Source organism: Sapajus apella, unplaced genomic scaffold, assembly GCF_009761245.1.
Source record: "Sapajus apella isolate SASKATOON/1434 unplaced genomic scaffold, GSC_monkey_1.0 scaffold126, whole genome shotgun sequence".
Taxonomy (NCBI): Eukaryota; Metazoa; Chordata; class Mammalia; order Primates; family Cebidae; genus Sapajus; species Sapajus apella.
In genome coordinates this window covers 3,957,970-3,975,825 of record NW_022437066.1, presented here as the reverse complement: position 1 = coordinate 3,975,825, position 17,856 = coordinate 3,957,970, and the positions used below count along the sequence as shown (strand labels likewise).

Below are 17,856 nucleotides of genomic sequence, written 5' to 3'. Positions count from 1 at the left end.
GGGGCCAGCCTCAGCGGGAGGGTAGAGAGACCACAAAAGCCAGAATTCCCAAATCAACGCATGTGTCATTTCTTCTCTGCCCACCACCAACCAGTGGGTTCTCAGCCCTCACTGCGCCTAACGTGCCACGGGGGCAGGAGGCTTGGCAGGGGCAGAATGGCCATCTGCCCAGTCCTAGTGGAGAAACAGCTGGGAAGGAAACTCATGAGGCAGCAGGTGAGGTGGCCGGGAGGGCAGACTCTGGAGTCACTCAGGGCCCCACTGGAATCCTGCCTGCTGCCTACAGCAGGAGATCAGGGAGAGTGGTTATGCCAGGCCTGGCTTCCCACCTGCCTCACTGGGTTAATCACGTGCCCTGATGACCAGAGTGGGTACTGGGGTGTGGGAGCCATCAGCCCCCCCAGCCCAGCTCAGCATGGGGATTCACACGGGAGGCCGGGGCACACACGGCCCCAGAAAAACCCAGGACTGTCGTCCTCATCAATAACCGCCCCTACGTGCCCAGCTCCAAGAGAAGGACACAGAGCCTGTCCCTGCTCACTGGAAATGTGGACAAATTGGCAGATTTTAAAATAGTGCAGGTCAGAATCAGCGCCCAAGAGCATAAACCAGGCAGCGATCCAAACGCCCTGGGAGTGCAGGGTCCCCCGGTCAGGACACGAGCCCCTGCCGGCCTCTCCCACCCCACAACACAGTAGGCAGTGCCCACCCCAGCCCCTTCTGCCTCAGGCCATTCCTCCCATCCTGGCTGGGGTCGCCCCTGTTCACAGACAACAGACTCATTTGTTCTATAGTCGCTCTGTGTGTGTGTGTGCGTGTGTGTGTGCGCGCGCGTGTGTGTGCGCGCGTGTGTGCGTGTGCGTGCGTGTGTGTGCGTGTGTGTGCGCGCGTGTGTGTGCGTGCGTGTGTGCGTGCGTGTGTGTGTGCGTGCGTGTGTGCGTGCGTGTGTGTGTGTGCGTGCGTGTGTGTGTGCGTGTGTGTGTTGAGCACTCCAGATTAACTGTAGACATGATACTCCTTTATCCCTAAATACCTGAGAGTGTATTTTCTAAAAACAAGGACATCCTCTTCCATAATCACAGTACCTGTGACAATACCAGGAAATTAACATGGGTACACACGATTAACTTAACTATAGACTGTGCCTGCATTTCCTTAATATATAAAGGATAACCAAAATGTCTTTTACAGCTAAAAGGAAAAAAAAACTGGCCCAGGTTCCAATCTGGGACCACACAGTTTCTGCCACCATGCCTCTGCAGTCTCCATTAATCCGGTACAATCTTCTCCAATAGAACTTTCTGGAATTATAAAAATGTTCTATCCATGTGCCATCCAGTAGGGCAGCCAATAGACACAGGTGCCCACTCGAAACATGGCTAGTCCGGTGGGCGTGGTGGCTCATGCCCGTAATCCCAGCACTTTGGGAGGCCGAGGCAGGTGGATCACCTGAGGTCAGGAGTTTGAGACCAGCCTGACCAACACAGTGAAACCCCGTCTCTACTAAAAATACAAAAATTAGTCAGGTGTGGTGGCATGGACCTATAGTCCCAGCTACTCAGGAGGCTGCAGCAAGAGAATTGCTTGAACCCGGGAGGTGGAGGCTGCAGTGAGCTGAGATTGCACCACTGCACTCCAGGCTGGGTGACAAAGCACGACTCCATCTCCAAAAAAAGAAAAAGGGTGGCTGGTGGCTACTGAAAAACTGGATTGCTACTTTAATTTTTAAGTTAAATTTTAAAGCTATGTGTGGCTAGTCACTGCATCTAAAACACTCCTTGATCATTGTTTTTAATGACCTGTTAATTCTGAAGAATACAGACACAATGGACAAATGCTATGTGATTCCACTTTTATGAGGCCCTGGAGTCGTCAGATCCACAGAGAGAGAAAGCAGAATGGTCGGCACCCCGAAGGGCTGGGCACGGGTGTCGTGGTTTCACGGGGAACAGAGCTTCTGCTTGGGGAGATGAGAGTTCTGTGGGAGGGGGATGCGCTTGCCAACTGAGTGAATGCGCTTGACGCTGCTGGGCCGTGCTCCGGAAAACAGCGAAGACGCCAAGTGTGATGTTACATGTATTTTACCACAACAAAAAGATTAATTAGAAGAGGGAGAGAGACGTGGAGACACCGACCCACGAGGAGTGCATGTGATGTGAGGCAGCTGGGGCCAGCCATACCAAGGGTGGCCGCCACCGCCAGAAGCGCGAGAGGCCGTGGGGCGGGTTCTCCCCCGAGGCCCCCGAAGGAACTGCTGCTACTGCACATCACTGATTCCAGCTTCTGGCCTGCAGCCCTGTGAACGATAAGGCTCTGCTGCTTGAAGCCACCACGTTGATGGCACTTGGTTAGGGCAGCCCCAGACGCTGGAGCCGAGAGCCACCAGAGCCCTGGGGTGGGGCGGGAGCTGCACCCTCTCCCTCGTCCGCGCTGCCGCACATGCCGCGGCTTCCAGCCCGGCTCCACTATTTTTTGCACACGGCTCGTCTGTAATTTCCACTAAATTTCATTCTTCCTCAGCCTCCCAAGTTTAGAGTTAATTACACGGGTCCCAGCCATAATCACAGCCGGCCAGGCCCTGGCTTCCTTTCAGGCCCTGAATAGGGCCAGCACCCCTCTCACGTGGGCCCAGCATCTGCCATGCCTGGGCCAGCCCCACCCGCGGTCACTCTGGTCACCCTAACCTTTAAGAAGCCTCCCAGTGCAGCTCGGGACCCACCCCAGGTGGCCTCTGGAAAACGGAGCCACACAGGCTGATACAGATGGCAGGGACAGGGATGGCAGAGACCGGGACAAACCTGGGGACTGCTTCAGGACCCACCTCAAGGGAGGCCACACACGGCCCGGCCTCCCTTCAGGGAGCATTTCCTGTGGGTTCTACAGTTCATCCCGTTTCCTACGAAGGGAAACTGAGACACAGAGCGTTAAGGACTCGGGCACCCAACCAGAGGGCAGGCAGCGCCAAGCATGAAGCCATGTCGGCATCGCCCAGGGCAAAGGCCCTCTGAGAGGACAGGTCTGTGTGCAGGCGCCTGGTCCCTCCTGCTGTCCCTGCTCCCTTTCCTCAGTGGCCCAGTTTGCAAGGTCTGTGGTCGCTCTGGAGGCAAACAGAGCCCCAAGGTCCAGGTTCTAGACACGGACTCTGACGGCTGGCAGGGAGTAGACCCAAGGCTGACGCTTCTGTAGGCGCATCTCGGCCACAGGGGCCCATTGAGGACACAGGCCGAGGGACGGTGGGCAAGGGAGGCCAGATGGTGGTCAGTGCCAATGAAAAGTTGCCTGTCCATGCGCAAGCTGGGTCCAGCTGTCACCTGCGGCTGCAGGAGCAAGCAGCATTCTTCTCTCTCACTGACCCGACCTGGCTGGGGGGTCCCAGGGCTAAGTGGGCTCTCCCCCAGGCTGGCGGCTGTGGGGTCCCCACTGTGTGTGTATTTAGGGCACTCTGAGGGGGCATGGGCCACCCCACCTCCTGCTCTCCACAGCCCCAGACGGCAGGGAGGGCTCCCACCCCAGGCCCCAAGAATCCTTGCCCAGGCTCTGTGGCCGCAACAAGAGGCAGTGTGCTGTGCCCCTTTCTCTCCGGCCCATTCACCGGCAGCCACAGATCTCATCAGGCTGAAATTGGATTAGTGTGGGGACAGAGGCTCCTCGCAGAGCCGCCCACCTCCCCAGGCTCAGCTGCACTGTCCTTCAGATATTGCAAGGCGCCAGGGCAGGGCGTCACAAACAGGAGAGGCAAGAGAGCCAAGGCCCCAGAGCCAGGACCCCAGGTCCGAGCCACAGGTGAGGCCCGAGTGCACCCTGGAGGGGAAGCTTCACCGGCCAAGCTCACAGGCTCTTTAGGGTCTCCGAAACCATCTACTGTGATGGGGACACAATGACAGGACAGCCCTCTCCGCCCTGCAGAACCCACGGCAGCCCACCGAGAGCAGGGCCGCCTTCAGCCTACGTGGGCCCTTCCACTGCCCCTTTCTGGCAACGGGTCACCAGCAATGCTGGAGTGGGACACGGGACAGGCCTGCCCCACCCTCCAGAACTGGCATCTACCTGGCATACTTGTATACCTCAGCCCTGAGAGGGGTCAAAAGGGAAAACTGAAGCCGGGGGAGGCAAATCCACTCGCCTGAAGTCACACGGCCAGCAGGCCTCAGCTGGGGAGTTGCAGTTTGAACACAGGTGGCTTGGGCATCAACCCCTGGACAATGGGGACGGAGTAAGGACAGAGCTTGACAATGACCGTAGGCAGGGTGGACAGTGACCTCCACCAACACCCAACTCGCTCACCACCTGCAGAGCCCGCGAGGGGTGTGTGGGAAGTGGGAAAGTTCCTTTTTACAATTTCCTTTCTTATTAAAGAAAAGTGTGATAACTTTGGTAAGCCCTATCCTCTGTAGCTGTGAGACACACTGTGCTTACAGGCACGTAGTACATTCTGTGTCCTTGCACTTTAACCAAGATGCCTGTGCTGGGCGTGCTCACAGGCGTGTCCCAGCTCTCCATGGCTTTTACCTGTCTAGAAAAGTTTTAAGTTGTTAGCCAATCGGGTTTTAGTTTAGACTGTGAGGTCTGGCTCCAGCCAACAGAGATCAGACACAGCAGTGAGGACGACCCCAAAGGCGTAAGGGATAAATCTGAGTGTTTTCCTTTGTTCATTGTACTCTCATGGCACAATGGCGAGCGAGGGAACCCTTCCTGCAGTCCAGGAAGTAAAAGTTGTGTTGCTGAGAGATCCTTTGTCTCAGTGCTGATTTTTTTTTTTTTTCTGCAGCACAGAGCAACTGTTTCCAACAGTGTGTGCATGGTCACTGTCCCATTCCACAGATGGACAACCGAGGCTCCAAGCCATGAGCTCACTAATAGACCCAGGGCTCAGGGGCAGATGGAGTGGCCGGAGTGAGAAAGGGCTGCAGGCCCCTGCCTGAAGAGGTGCAAGGAAGTCCTGTCTCACCAAGGGTGGTGGCACCAGACTGGCAACTTCAAGGCAGGTGCCACACTGTCTCGGGGGCTGGCTCCCCGGCCACAGCTGGGCCATGCAGGAGCAGCCTGCGGCCAGGCTGACCTTTATGGGAGGTGATCCCCCCCACTCCCTCCCCCCAGGAGAGCTTACGCAAGCCCCATCACTGCACAGTGAGCCTCTGGCACAGAGCTCCAGGCCCTTCCAGCCACAAACTGCTGTGTGTCTTGGTGCACTGACTCAGAGATCACAGGTGCTCCGCTGCCGCCAGGTTTTCCAGAAGGCCGGGCCTGGGGCTAAGAGCTCCCTGAAGTCACTGCAGCAACCCCTAATTTACAGATGAGGAAACTGAGGTTTCATGAGGTTACCTGGCCTGCCCGAGGTCACCAGCTCCGAGGTCACCAGCAAGGATGTGACTGAGCTGGCAGCAGCTCTGGGATGGTCTGACCTCCAAGGCCAGACGGCTGGCCTGTAAGCTATCCTGCCCATGGGTTTCTGGGCAGGGAAATCACATGATGTTTTTCTTTTTTTAAGAAGACAACAGTACTTTGAGGAGAACTCGCTCTGTTCAGAGGCAATGGGGAGGCGCTGAGAGAAGGAACCCAGCCTTTGGGCTTGAGGGGTGGGCCCCACCCACAGAAACCAAGGCTTGGGAATGTGGCCACCAAGGCGGGGGCCACACTGATTTACTGGCATGCCGTAACTAAGTGGCACGCATGCGCCGTTCACAGCCCGCCACCACTTTCAGACGCACATCTGCCCCATCCCCACAAACAACTTGTATCTTGAGCCCCAGTTTGTAGAAGTGGAAACGGAGGTACCAGAAGGCAGGCAGCCTGTGATCTAAACCCAGGCCCGGTCCCTCTCAGGGCATCCCCCGCCTCTGGCAGGCCCATCCCCAGGGAAGTCCCTTTGGCTGCCCCACCAGCAAGACCAGGAGACCGGATGTCCTCAGTCCCAGGAGTGACACTCAGCTGGGGGTGCAGCCCTGCAGGGAAAGCCCCAAGCTGGGGTCTCCAGATCCCCTGGCTTGACCTTCCCCTCCATGTAGACTGTCACCAACAGACAGAGTGCCCCCTAGGGCCCTGGCTGGCATCCCAACCACTCACTCCCGTCCCGCACAGTCCTCCCTCCCCGCCGGCCTCTTGCACATGGCCACATTCCAGCGCAGACCCCACAGCAGGTGCACCGGGTGGGGACAGACCAGGCCTGCTCCTACTCAACAGCCACACAGGTTCTCTGTACCTCAGTTTCTCAATCTGTAAAATGGGCAAGGAGAACCCTGCCCTCTGACTTCCACGATGCCAGGACTCTCACTCAAGACAAAAAGACTGTACTGAGGCCATCTCCCTGGGGAAGTCCAGAAGTGCCCTGAGCATTGGCCACTGGAAGACCAGGGGCAGGGGAGAGGCACAGTTAGCTGGAGCTGAGGAGCGGCCACACCGTAAGAGGACCTAGGCCCTTCACTGCCACGGTCCCACTCTGGAGCTGTTAGCCTGTCACGCAGCTGGCCTTTAGTTCACAGCAGAGCTCCTCAAGGCAGCTGCCAGGGACCCGGGGAGGGACACAGGCCGACAGGGGACTTCTGGGGCCCAGCCTCAGGCTCTCTGCTCATGCCCAGAGCAGCCCAACAACTGGGAGGTGAAGACCCCCCACCCCATGATCCCCTTGCTGCAAGAGGGAACCTGGACACCACACCCCCCACAAAGAAACGGGGCCCCATAGCTTCTGGACCTCAGGAGAATAGGCAGTCTCTTTTCAAGCCCCTGGGTTTTTCGAAGCAAGTCAGAGTTTCCATGTGCAGCCTCCATGTTCTGTAGCAAAGGCTCCAGGAGGTGCCCATGGACCCACTGCGTTTTCTTGAAAGACTTCAACAAGTGTCACTAACACTGCACTCGGCAGAGATCGATCGCACACCCGGCGGCTCTGCTTCCGGCTGGAGTGGCACGGCCTCCCTGGGGCCACGCGGCTGCGTCGCGCTGATCAGAAGCTCCGGCTGGCAGCTGAGGATGTCTTTGATCAATACAAAATAGGAAAACAAATTAATTTCCTGTTTTATTTATGTCATGCTCATTCCAACAACCACTTAAAACGGCTTGATTACTATTCAGCAGATGGAGCTTGATGGAACAGATCAAATTTGGGGCCATGAGGTAGATAAACAGGTGACCCTGGGTGACAACAGGGCTGCCAGGTGCTCACGGGGACAGGAGCTGAGGCCGTTTGCTCCCTCTGGGTCCCAAACACCCTAGACAATGCCGAGCCCATCACGAAGCTCACTATCTGGTAAATGAACAAATGAACCAATGAACCAATGAATTAATGAATGAACGAATGAATGAACAAATGAATGAATACCTAGGAAGTACTCTTAGGTGCCTTCTGACTGCTGGCACTTCCCAAAGGGCCCTGCTTTCACCTCAAGCAGCAGAGGGTCCATGATGCCCTCCGAGGCGCCCAGGGCCCCAAGGACAGCCACTGCTGCTCAGGTGGAAACCCTCACTTCCAGAAGCATCTCTTCCAGAAAGAAGCAAGCAGGTGGAACTTAGGGTCTGGCCTCCACCCCTTATTCCTGCACACATCAACGTCACCTGCATAACTCTACACACCAGCTCACCAAGGACCCATTAGCTGGCCAGATCCAATAACCATTCTGGCGGCGGAGGGTTCTTTATCGACCATTTACAGATGAGGAGATTGAGGCTCAGGAAGGCCTGCATCTGCATTAAAACTGGTCTGCCATCAGGTGCGGTGGCTCACGCCTATAATCCTGGCACTTTGGGAGGCCAAGGCGGGTGGATCACTTGAGGTCAGGAGTTTCAGATTAGCCTGACCAACACAGTGAAACCCCGTCTCTAATAAAAACACAAAATTAGCCAGGCATGGTGGTGCACACCTGTAAATCCAGCTACCTGGGAGGCTGAGGCAAGAGAATCGCTTGAACCCTGGAGGCAGACGTTGCAGCAAGCTGAGATTGAGACATTGCACTGCAGCCTGGGCTACAAGAGTGAAATTCCATCTCAAAGAAAAACAACTGGTCTAACTTGAAGGTCATCGCCAACAATGAGGCTTCCCAGGCCATCACCAGGACCCCTGCAGTGAGGCCTGTGTGTGTGTGTGTGTTGTGTTTTGTGTGTGTTGTGTTTTGTGTGTGTGTGTGTGTGTGTGTGTGTGTGTGGTGTGTGTGTGTGTGTGTGTGTGTGTGAGACAGTCTTACTCCATCTCCCAGGCTGGAGTGCAATGGCGTGATCTCAGCTCACTGCAGCCTCCACCTCCCAGGTTCAAGCAATTCTCCCACCTCAGCCTCCCAAGTATCTGGGACTACAGGCCTGTGCCATCATGACCCACTAATTTTTGTATTTTTAGCAGAGATAGGGCTTCACCATGTTGGCCAGCCTGTTCTCGGACTCTCGGCCTCAAGTGGTCCACCTGCCTCAGCCTCCCAGAGTGCTGGTATTACAGGTGTAAGCAAATATGCCCAGCCCACACTGAGCCCTTAAAGCATGGTGGCTCACACCTGTAATCCCTGCCCTTTGGGAGGCCAAGGCAGGTGGATTACCTGAGGTCAGGAGTTCGAGACCAGCCCGGTCAACATGGTGAAACCCCATCTCTACTAAAAATACAAAAATTAGCTGGATGGTGGCAAGCGCCTGTAACCCCAGCTGCTTGGGAGGCTGAGGCAAGAGAATCGCTTGAAGCTGAGAGGCGGAGGTTGCAGTGAGCCAAGGTCGTGCCGCTGCACTCCAGTCTGGGCAACAGAGCGAGACTCCATCCAAGAAAAAAAAAGAAAGACGCTGCATTGTGGGGCTCCCAAGGCAGAACTCCGAGGCCACTCCAGCTCATTTGCTGCTCGGAGCAGGGAAAGCATGGCTCAGCCAGGGACTGACTGAGGAGTGGTGGGAGTCAATTTTGTCTGGACGATTGAACATGAACACTTCCTTCGCTTGGGCCCATTTCCCCAGCTGCACGTGCAACACGGCCATGGCGCCAGGCCAGCAGGCTGAGTAATGAACCCGACCTGCCTTTGCGCTTAGCCTGGCACGTGTGTCCCCCTTTGCCCGGCTGGGATGCCGAGCTGCTCTTCCTGCTGTGATCTGGAGGAGGGGGTGGTGTTTTCTTTGTGCACATCAAGGTGTTCCAGGGGCCAGCTTTGCCCCAGTCAGGGGCAGAGAGAGTGGCAGAGTGAGGGGCAGGCCAGATCACAAGCCAGGCGGCCTGCATGCCCTCAGGAGGGGAACTCCCCCGCCAAGAGCATGGAACTTCAGCCACGGCCACTACACTTGACCACAGGAACCAGGGAAAGGGCTGCATCAACGGCGTGGCTCATCTCACTGTTCTGTAAAGGTTTCCAACATTCTGAGTCTCACTGACACTTGATGTGCTAAAACAACGTCAGGTGGCACTTCCACTTTCTCCAATAGCAAATGGCGCCCGCTGAGTCCGTGCCTGGCGCTGCACCAAGTCCTTGACATTCCTGTCTGGTTCATCTGTCTAAGGCAGTTCATAAGCTGTCACATACCCCTGGTCTGCAGGTGGAGAAATAGCTCAGGGACCACCCTGCTCATCGTGGAGTGAGGGGAGGGCCAATGGTCTAAGCCAGGTGGTCTGGTCCCACCCCCATGGGAGCCCCAGGGGATAGGCAGGAGGCAGCCCACCCTGCACATGACCTGGGAGGAGGGAGGGGTAGGGCTGGCTCGGGTGAAAGCAGAGCTAGCTGCACACAGGCTCTGTCGGGGGCGCTTCTCCCTTACACTGGGCCCTCCTGCTTCCCAGGGGATACGCCAATAATCCTGGAACCAGGCACCTCCAAGGATGACTACCGAAGCGCGGCTCCAGACGCACTATGCCTCCTCAGCACTGGTGGATGGAGTCCTCCAAGTCAGACCCACAGAGGCCAGTCCCAGCCCTTAGCAAGCTTCTGGACCCCTGTCTGTGCACACTTCCCCCACTTCCCCCAGGACACCCTGACCCAATTCCAGCACCCTCCGTCACCTTCCACGAGGTCTTCCTGCCACTCCCACCCCGAGCTTTCAGGCTTTGGTTCATCCAAGGCGGGCTGGGGGCCCTGGACACTACAGGCACGTGGCTGACACTCGGCACCTGCTAGGGCTCTGAGCCTTTGACTATGCTGTTCCTGTGGCTTGAACACTGTTCCCTATCCTCACTTCCTGACCTTGTCCTTTTCAACCCAAGCCCAGCTCCCGAAAGGAGGAAACGGCCTTTCTCCTCCACTGCACCTGCCCCCTCGAACTGTAGGTCACCGGCTCCCCACACACTAGGCAATGGTGCTGCAAGACGGAAAGCGGGCTTCCCAGAGAAGACACCAGAAGGCTCAGAGGGCCCAGCCAGCTGCTGCTAACAGGGCCCTGGAGACCTGGATTCAAAATGTCTGCCACCAGAGCCAAGACCCCAAAATCCAACCCACAGCACTCAGGCAGCCCTGGGTCCAGAATCCCGGATTCTTCCCAAAAAAGGGACAGGGCAAGGTTGCTTTGCAGCTCAAGGCCAGGAGGCCCAGGTAGGCAGAACGCCTGCCCAGCCCCGGGCATCGCCTACTGGTTAACAGCTTCACTCTCAGCTTGTCTCAGTGTCTTCCCCTGAGCAGCCTGGTTTCCAGATGGGCTCTGCTGCAAACCTCAAGTGCCCAGCCAGTGAGAACCAGCAAGGACCAGCAGGCAAGAAGTCCAGGAAACCAGGCACTGGGCTCCCACGCACAGCCAGGGTCTGTCTGTCTGTCTGTCTGTCCGCAGCCCCTGAGCCATGGGGAGTGGGTTCTCAAAGGCTGAAGAGTCAAGCTCTCAAGAAAAGGGAGACACCCTGGCCACCCAGCAGCCCGGGGCACATGCACGCAGGGCCATGCCAAGCTGCAGAATTGCCCCTCTCCATCCTGAATGGTTTCCTCAGCAGCACTCGAGGGGAAATGCAGCAGGAAAAGTCAGTTCTGGAAAAGCCCTCGTTCAGAGATCTGAGTGGCGTGGGTGGGCGGCAGGGAGGCTCCTTTTCAACTCTGCACCCCCGTCCAGTCCACGCTCAGACACCGAAGAGGCGGTGCCCACCGCGTGCCATGCCACAGCCCAGTCGTGCCTGTTCAGAGCCAGCAGCCGACAGGGGTCTCAGCTTTCCACACCTGCTCCTGCAAGCCCTCCAAGGACCCAGCTCTGCTGCTGACCGTGGGTCTAAGCCAAGGGCGGGGGAAATAAAGAGTGGCCCACGCAATCAGGACTTCAAGGTCAGGGTCAAACCAAAGGTTTTCTATAAAGCTAGCAGGAAATTGCTTTTCGAGTATTTCTCTTATAACCATCTTCCCTGAGCCGACTTCCGAGTGCCGGAGGGTTCAAATCCTACGCTCCTGCCGCCTGGCTCTGAGAGATTAGCCCGGACGGATGCCTGTGCCTCGGCCCTCCCGGGTGCTCTCACAGGACCTCAGTCCCTCCTCTCCACTGCAGCCACAAGCCATCTGTGAAACGGGCTCTTGTCTCTGCCACCTCATTTTCTCCATTTCTTCCGCCTTCCGGAAAGCAGCCTCAAATGTCAACATCGGGGAATTCACACGCTCTCTGGAGCACCCCATCTCAGCGCAATTGGACAACCCAACTCCAGACAGACCCAGGCAGAGCACGATCGACTCAGCCCGTTCCCCCACCGCCCACTAAAATTAAAGCCAAATGGAGCCCTTCCTGGCCAGCAGACACCGGATTATCACTCTCGTCTGAAGGAACGATTCTCACTATTATCCCTTCCTGCTGGGCTAAAAATATTAAAGGAAAAATGCAATCGCAGCACCAGAGCGCTTCCCGAGCAGGGGGGTGACCGCGAGCCTCCTTCTACGATCAGAAACGAAAGGCAGGGCCAGCTTCCCGAGCAGGGGGGTGACCCCGAGCCTCCTTCTGCAATCCGCAATGAAAGCAAAGGCAGGCACGGCCCTTGGCTATGGAGGCAGTGAGGCGGGAGGCGGCCTCTTCCCCTGCAGAAGCAAGCCCCCAAGCCAGCCACGTGACAGCAAAGTGTCAAAAACTCTTCTTAGCCAATTACCAAACGGGCAACTTCGGGGGCTGGAGGACAAGAGCTGGCACCCAGCAGGGTCAGAGCAGGAGGGGGACAGGCACAGCCAGGCTCTCGCCCTGAAAGAGGCCCTCACGCCCACCCTGCCCCATTTGGAACTCCTGCTGGAACCTCTCCTGCAGGTGCCTAAAAAGCCCCACCCACCGGGGAGTGGCTGTCACCCGCCAGGTAACCCCAATGGGATCCAACACGGCACCTCCTCCCCAGCAGTCCCTGTGCTCCCTGAGGCCCATACGCGGGAGCTGAAACCACTAGGCAAAAACCCCTCTCAGTCTAGACCCCTGGCACCTGCCCTTCACCTCTCAGAGCCTCAGTTTCCTCACCTGTCAAGCAGAGGTGGCAGTCATCCCCGCAGCAGCTGACGGCAGACCACAGGTGGGTCACTCACCTTGTGCTGGGGACAGGGCTTTTAGGCTGCTCAGCTGCTTCAGGAACACGATCCCCAAAGCGGAGACATTTTCCCCATTTTACAGCTAAGCACAGTGAGGCTTCAGGGAGTGTCGTTATTTGCCCAATGTCGTGGGCAGCTGAGGATGCTATAGCAAAATCCCATAGCCCGGGACGCTTATAAACCACAGGGGTTTCTTTCCTGCAGTTCCTGAGCCTGGAAGCCCTGCATGGTCAGCTTCCAGTGGCTTCTCCTTGCACCCGTTCATAGCAGAGAGTAGAGAGAAGCAGCCCCTTGTGCTACTCTTAAAAGGGTACCGTCTGACTCATGAAAGGTCTGCTCTCATGACCTCATCTAAACCTACTTACCTCAAAAGGCCCCCGCTCATAATAACACCTCATTTCAGGGTAAGGTTTCAACATAGGAATTTTTGGGAGACGCAAACATTCAGTCTCAGTCCATAACAAGTGTAACGGGTTGAATGGGTGGGCCCCAAAGGGACAGGTCCGCATCCTAACCCTGAGAAGCCTATTTGTGACCTTGTTTGGAAAAACAATCTTTGCAGATAAAATTAAATTGAGGCTCTCAAGATAAGATAATCCCAGATTACCCGGTGAGCCCTAAATCCAATGACAAGTGTCCCTAGAAGAGAGACAGAAGAGAAGAGGCTGTGTGACAACAGAGGCACAGATTGGGCGGATGCGGCCACAAGCCAAGGAGTGCCTGCGGCCACCAGAACCTGAAAGAGGCAGGATGGATCCTCTCCCAGAGCCTCCAGGGAGAGGTCAGCCCTGCCAGCACCTAGAGCCTTCACAGAAAGCACAGCCCACCAACAGCTACAGCCTCCGGAGAGAGCACACGCCGCCAACAGCTAGAACCCCCGGGGCGAGGACAGCCCAGGAAAAACTAGAACCTCCACAGGGAGCACGGCCCGCCGACACCCAGAACCTGCGGAGGGAGCACGGCCCCAATGACACCCAGAACCTGCGGAGAGAGCACGGCCCCAATGACACCCAGAACCTGCGGAGAGAGCACGGCCCCAATGACACCCAGAACCTGCGGAGGGAGCACGGCCCCAATGACACCCAGAACCTGCGGAGGGAGCACGGCCCCAATGACACCCAGAACCTGCGGAGGGAGCACGGCCCGCCGACACCTTGGTTCCAGCCTTGTGGCCCCAGGGCTGCTGCTGGAGGGCGCTGGTCTGTGGTTCTTCGTCAAGCAACTCCACTAGCCAGCTGGTGGCAGGCAGCCCTGTGCCCTTGGCACTGTGCCCACCAAGCCCACCACAACAGGCACTTGGAATGGCTGTGGGATGAATGGGCACACAATGGAATGAGTAAGGGTTGGATGAGAAACTGAGGCAAGAGTTCTCTTGGTTTCTTCCACCCGTTGTCTCCGTTCACACCAGCACGGGTTCTGCAATGCCCCACACCCCCTGCTCACAGCTGGGAGACCCTGGACCCTGGGCCTGGCACACCGGAGCCCTCTGAAAATGTGGTTTGGACCCCAAGGCCCAATTCAGGGCTCTTTGGGGAACAAGGTCCCCAGAGGGACTCCAGGAGGGTGGGAAGTCAGAAAGTCCCACCTGTGTGGGACTCCAGACCCAGCCGCCTCTGACCACCATAGGGCCCAGCTTCAGGCATCCCTGAATGGGGACAGGGGGCTCAGGCACAGGCTGGGGGACCTGTCTGGCAGGGAGATGGAGGTTCAAATCCTGAATGCCCCCACACCCACCCCGGGAAACTCAGATCCCACAACCCCAGCTCCAGGCTAACCACACGACTCAGGCTCCAGGGCCTGCCCATCCAACTGCTGCCTCCCTGTCTCCACAGAAGGCACCTGGCTTGAGTACCCCAAAACCAAGACCTGGGGCCTCCATCCCTAGGTGTCCTCCCTCTGCAGAAGCACCCACTACTTGCCAGAGGCTGCAGCCGTACCTGACGGGCAGCACCTCCCATCACCCCTTGCACAGGCAGGTGGCCCCCACATGAGGGACAGCCCAATGCGCGTGTGTGACATTCTTAAGATCCCAGCACCACTAACGCCAAGGGAGGTAAAACATCCCGCTCCAATGCACCACAAACACTGCCGAAGCTGTCACTGAGAGCAACACGCCCTCGTGCGGGTGGGGAATCGCTCCGCTGTCAGTGCCCATCATTTCCAGAAGAAAGAGCCAATCGTTAGGTCCTGTTACCATCCCAGTCATTTCCAGGGATTTCTGAGAAGGGGCGTGTGCCTGGTGTTAAGAGGCTGTCCCCACGGGCACACACCACAGCTGGTGTGTTGGATGTGAGACATCCAACAGGAGAGGTGCCTGCACTTCCAGGAGCCTTCTTGCCTGGTGCTGGAAGGACCCAAAATGCTCAGGACCACAGCCGCACATCGTGGGTGCTCAGGGAATCTGAGCAAATCAACGCGAGCCCGAAGGCTTCCGGAGGAGGCATCCCAGATCCAGCCAAGGAAGGTTGGTGGGGCGGCGGCTGTGGCACTGTGGCCGAGCACTCACATGTGCCACACACCTGCCTGGGGGTGGGGGGGCAGGGATGCTGCTGGCACTGGAGCAGGGGAGGGTCTTGCTGTGCGTGTTCACATGTGTGTGCATGTTCGCATGTGTGTGCGTGTTCGCATGTGTATGTGCGTGGGGTGTGCAGTGCTCGGCTGTGCGCTGGCGTGCACGTGTTGCTGTACGTGTACATAAGGACATGTGTACGCTCTCGGTGTGTGTATGTACCAGGTACATATGGGTGGCGTGTGTGTGTCTGTATGATGAAAAAAAAGTTAAGCAAAAATACATCTGCAGGACAAGGACTGAGAAAACAGTTCTGAACTCCAACAGGTGGAGGGTTAGATGCAAACAGTTTTCCGGCTGTTTAAACCTACTTCGTTTTCATGACTGCTGTTTGCGTGCAGTGAATGCAAGGGTAGCGAGGTGAGGAAAAAGGAAGGCAGACACTCCTTCCTCCAGCGGCCCCGCAGACACCCACACCAGAGAACCAGGGTGCCCTGCAGAGGTGAGGCAGCAGTGAGGTCGCCTCCAGGCTCCGCCAGGATCCAGGAAGGGCAGAGCCTGACCAGGGCATTTCCAGCCAGATTCTGCTTCCTGTGGGGAGCTCCTGCCCCTTCAGGTCCTAACTCTTCAATCACTCAGGTTCTGGGACCCCATGGAGAGCAACACAGCCACGCCACCCTCCACGAGCCCAGCCGGGTAGTGTGGCCCCATGGCCGACACCAAGGTGAGGCTCCTGGCTGCTGAAGCTGAGCCAGAGCACGGCCCCCACGTTCCTCCCCACTCCCCACCTTGCTCCTTCCCACTCCCCCCGTCCTCCCTACTTCCCACGCTCCTCTCCACATTCCTTCCCACGCCCACACCCCTCCCCATTCCCCCCACACTCCTCCCCACTCACCCCGTTACTCTCCATTCCTCCCCACTCCCTATGCTCCTCCCCGTGCCCCCCACGCTCCTCCCCATGCCCCCCCCACTCCTCCACACTGCCCCCACGGCCCAGCCTCAGGGGAACCCTCCAAATCCTCCAGCTCAGGCTACCTGCTTAAGCTCAGTTCCCGCCTCTTCCGCTCAGCACAAGGGCACGGCCCCTGCCGGAGGCCCCTGCTCCAGGGAATTCTCGAAACTCTCCAGTGGGCAGCAAGCACCTCACTGCCCATCTGCCCCTCTCCTGCTCACTCGCAAAGCCAAGACCTGGAGCCCACGGGGCCAGGAGGCGCCAAGCACAGCTTCCTGGGTGACCTTGGACACATCGCAGACCCTCCTGGAGCCTCAGTTTCCCCCACCCAGTGGCTCTGAATGAATTCCCCAGATTCCTGAGGAAGAGGGAACTTCCTCACTAGCTCACAGGGAGGGAGGGAGGGAAGGCAGCTCTGACGCCTAAAAACAGGTCTGCAAGCCAGACCATCTCCAGAGGTGCCGGGATCCTCTCATCCACCTGGCCTCCCCTGGACCCACTGCCCCTCCCTGCCCTGTGACCTTCATCCCAAGCCCCTGGGGAGGGTCTCGGGTTCTCAGCCATGCGGTGGGCCCAGCGGGTCTGGGGGTCCAGGGTGTTCTGCCTTTCTGAGTTGTTTCTTCTTTTGCTTTGTTTTGCTTTGGTTTGGTTTGGTTTGGGTTTTTTCCCAACGAGTAGGCATTACTTTTAGAATTTCTTAAAAAGTAATCTCAGCTTTGGGTTAGGTTTGGAAGGAGGGGGTCCCGTGAATGTACAAAAAACAAGCAGCCAGCTAGTTTCTGAGAAGTCCCCTCCGCAGTCAGAAAATGTGAAGATGAACTAAGAAGCTGTGCTTTCTGGAAATCCCAGGCAAACCAACACCAGGCCCCCCAGCCAGCAGGCAGAGCACCAGGGGGCAGGAGAGCGGGAGGGGGGTTTCCTGCTGCCAGGCCAACAGCTGGGCCGCCGAGGTCAGGAACGCTACAGCTGCAGCCTCGCTTTCCACCCCCACCCAGGCGGGAGCCGGGACAGAGCTCTCTGGGGGGACAGGGCAGGCAGGAAACACGGCCGTCCTCAAGCAGGAAAGTCAGAGCTGGTATTTCAGCCGGGAGCTGAACTCTGGTCCGGGGCATACCTGCTCGCAGTCACAAAAAGGGCAGACTGCAGTGCCCACCGCCCTGCCCAGCTCCCCACCTGGCCGCTCTTGCCCACCCGCCGGCCCGGGGTACCCAGGACTCTCTCCAATGCCACCGGTGTCTCTCCGGCTCCTCACCCCATGCAGGCCTACCCTCTGGTGCTCTCCTGGTTGGGATAACCGTCCCTGCTTTACCAGGTGGGGAAACTGAGGCTCAGCCTAGCAGTCAGGGGCCTCCCCTGTACCAGCTGCTGTAGGTCCAGTCTCATTTCACCACGGAAGGAAGCGTGCCCACGACGCCGCTCCCTGGGATGAAATGGGTTTGTTTTTTGCTCCCCGCCAGGATAAGGGCAGGATGTGAAACCGACAAGAACTCCCAACCTAAAACAGCACTGACCACTGCGGGCGTTTTCTGTCTCTGACTCTGGGTTTTTAGGGGTTTTCTTGTCTGTGTGTGTGGTGTTTTCTACACAGTTGACTACAGGGAATAACACAGCATATTGAGTCCTGGCACTCCCTCCCTGACAGCACAGGGGTCCCAGCTCCCCGCCTCCCCAGCAGCAGGGCAGGGCGAGGAGGGGAGGCAGGGACAGGTGGACCTGGTGCCTTCCAGGGCATGAGGGATATCATCCCGACGGGCAGAGCAGGAAACGGAGACGTGTGAGTTCCCCCACCATCGCCATCGCAGTTGGCAGCTGGGGCACCTGTGCTGCACCTCCCTCAGCCGGGACACCCTGCCAGGGCCACTCCACGCGACCGTCCCAACCCGAGTGCCTAAGATCAGCCCCACCAAGTAAAAATGGTGGCGCCAACAGGGACTGCGAGGCGCACAGCTCCATTACCACCTGCATTCATCCATCCATCCTTCATGCAT

General features: G+C 57.6%; 1 protein-coding gene across 6 annotated transcripts in view; it reads right to left on the bottom strand.

Moving 5' to 3' along the window:
- VAV2 (vav guanine nucleotide exchange factor 2) overlaps window positions 1-17,856 on the bottom strand; it is a 223,927-nt gene that overhangs the window by 175,472 nt on the left and 30,599 nt on the right. The window lies entirely within an intron of this gene.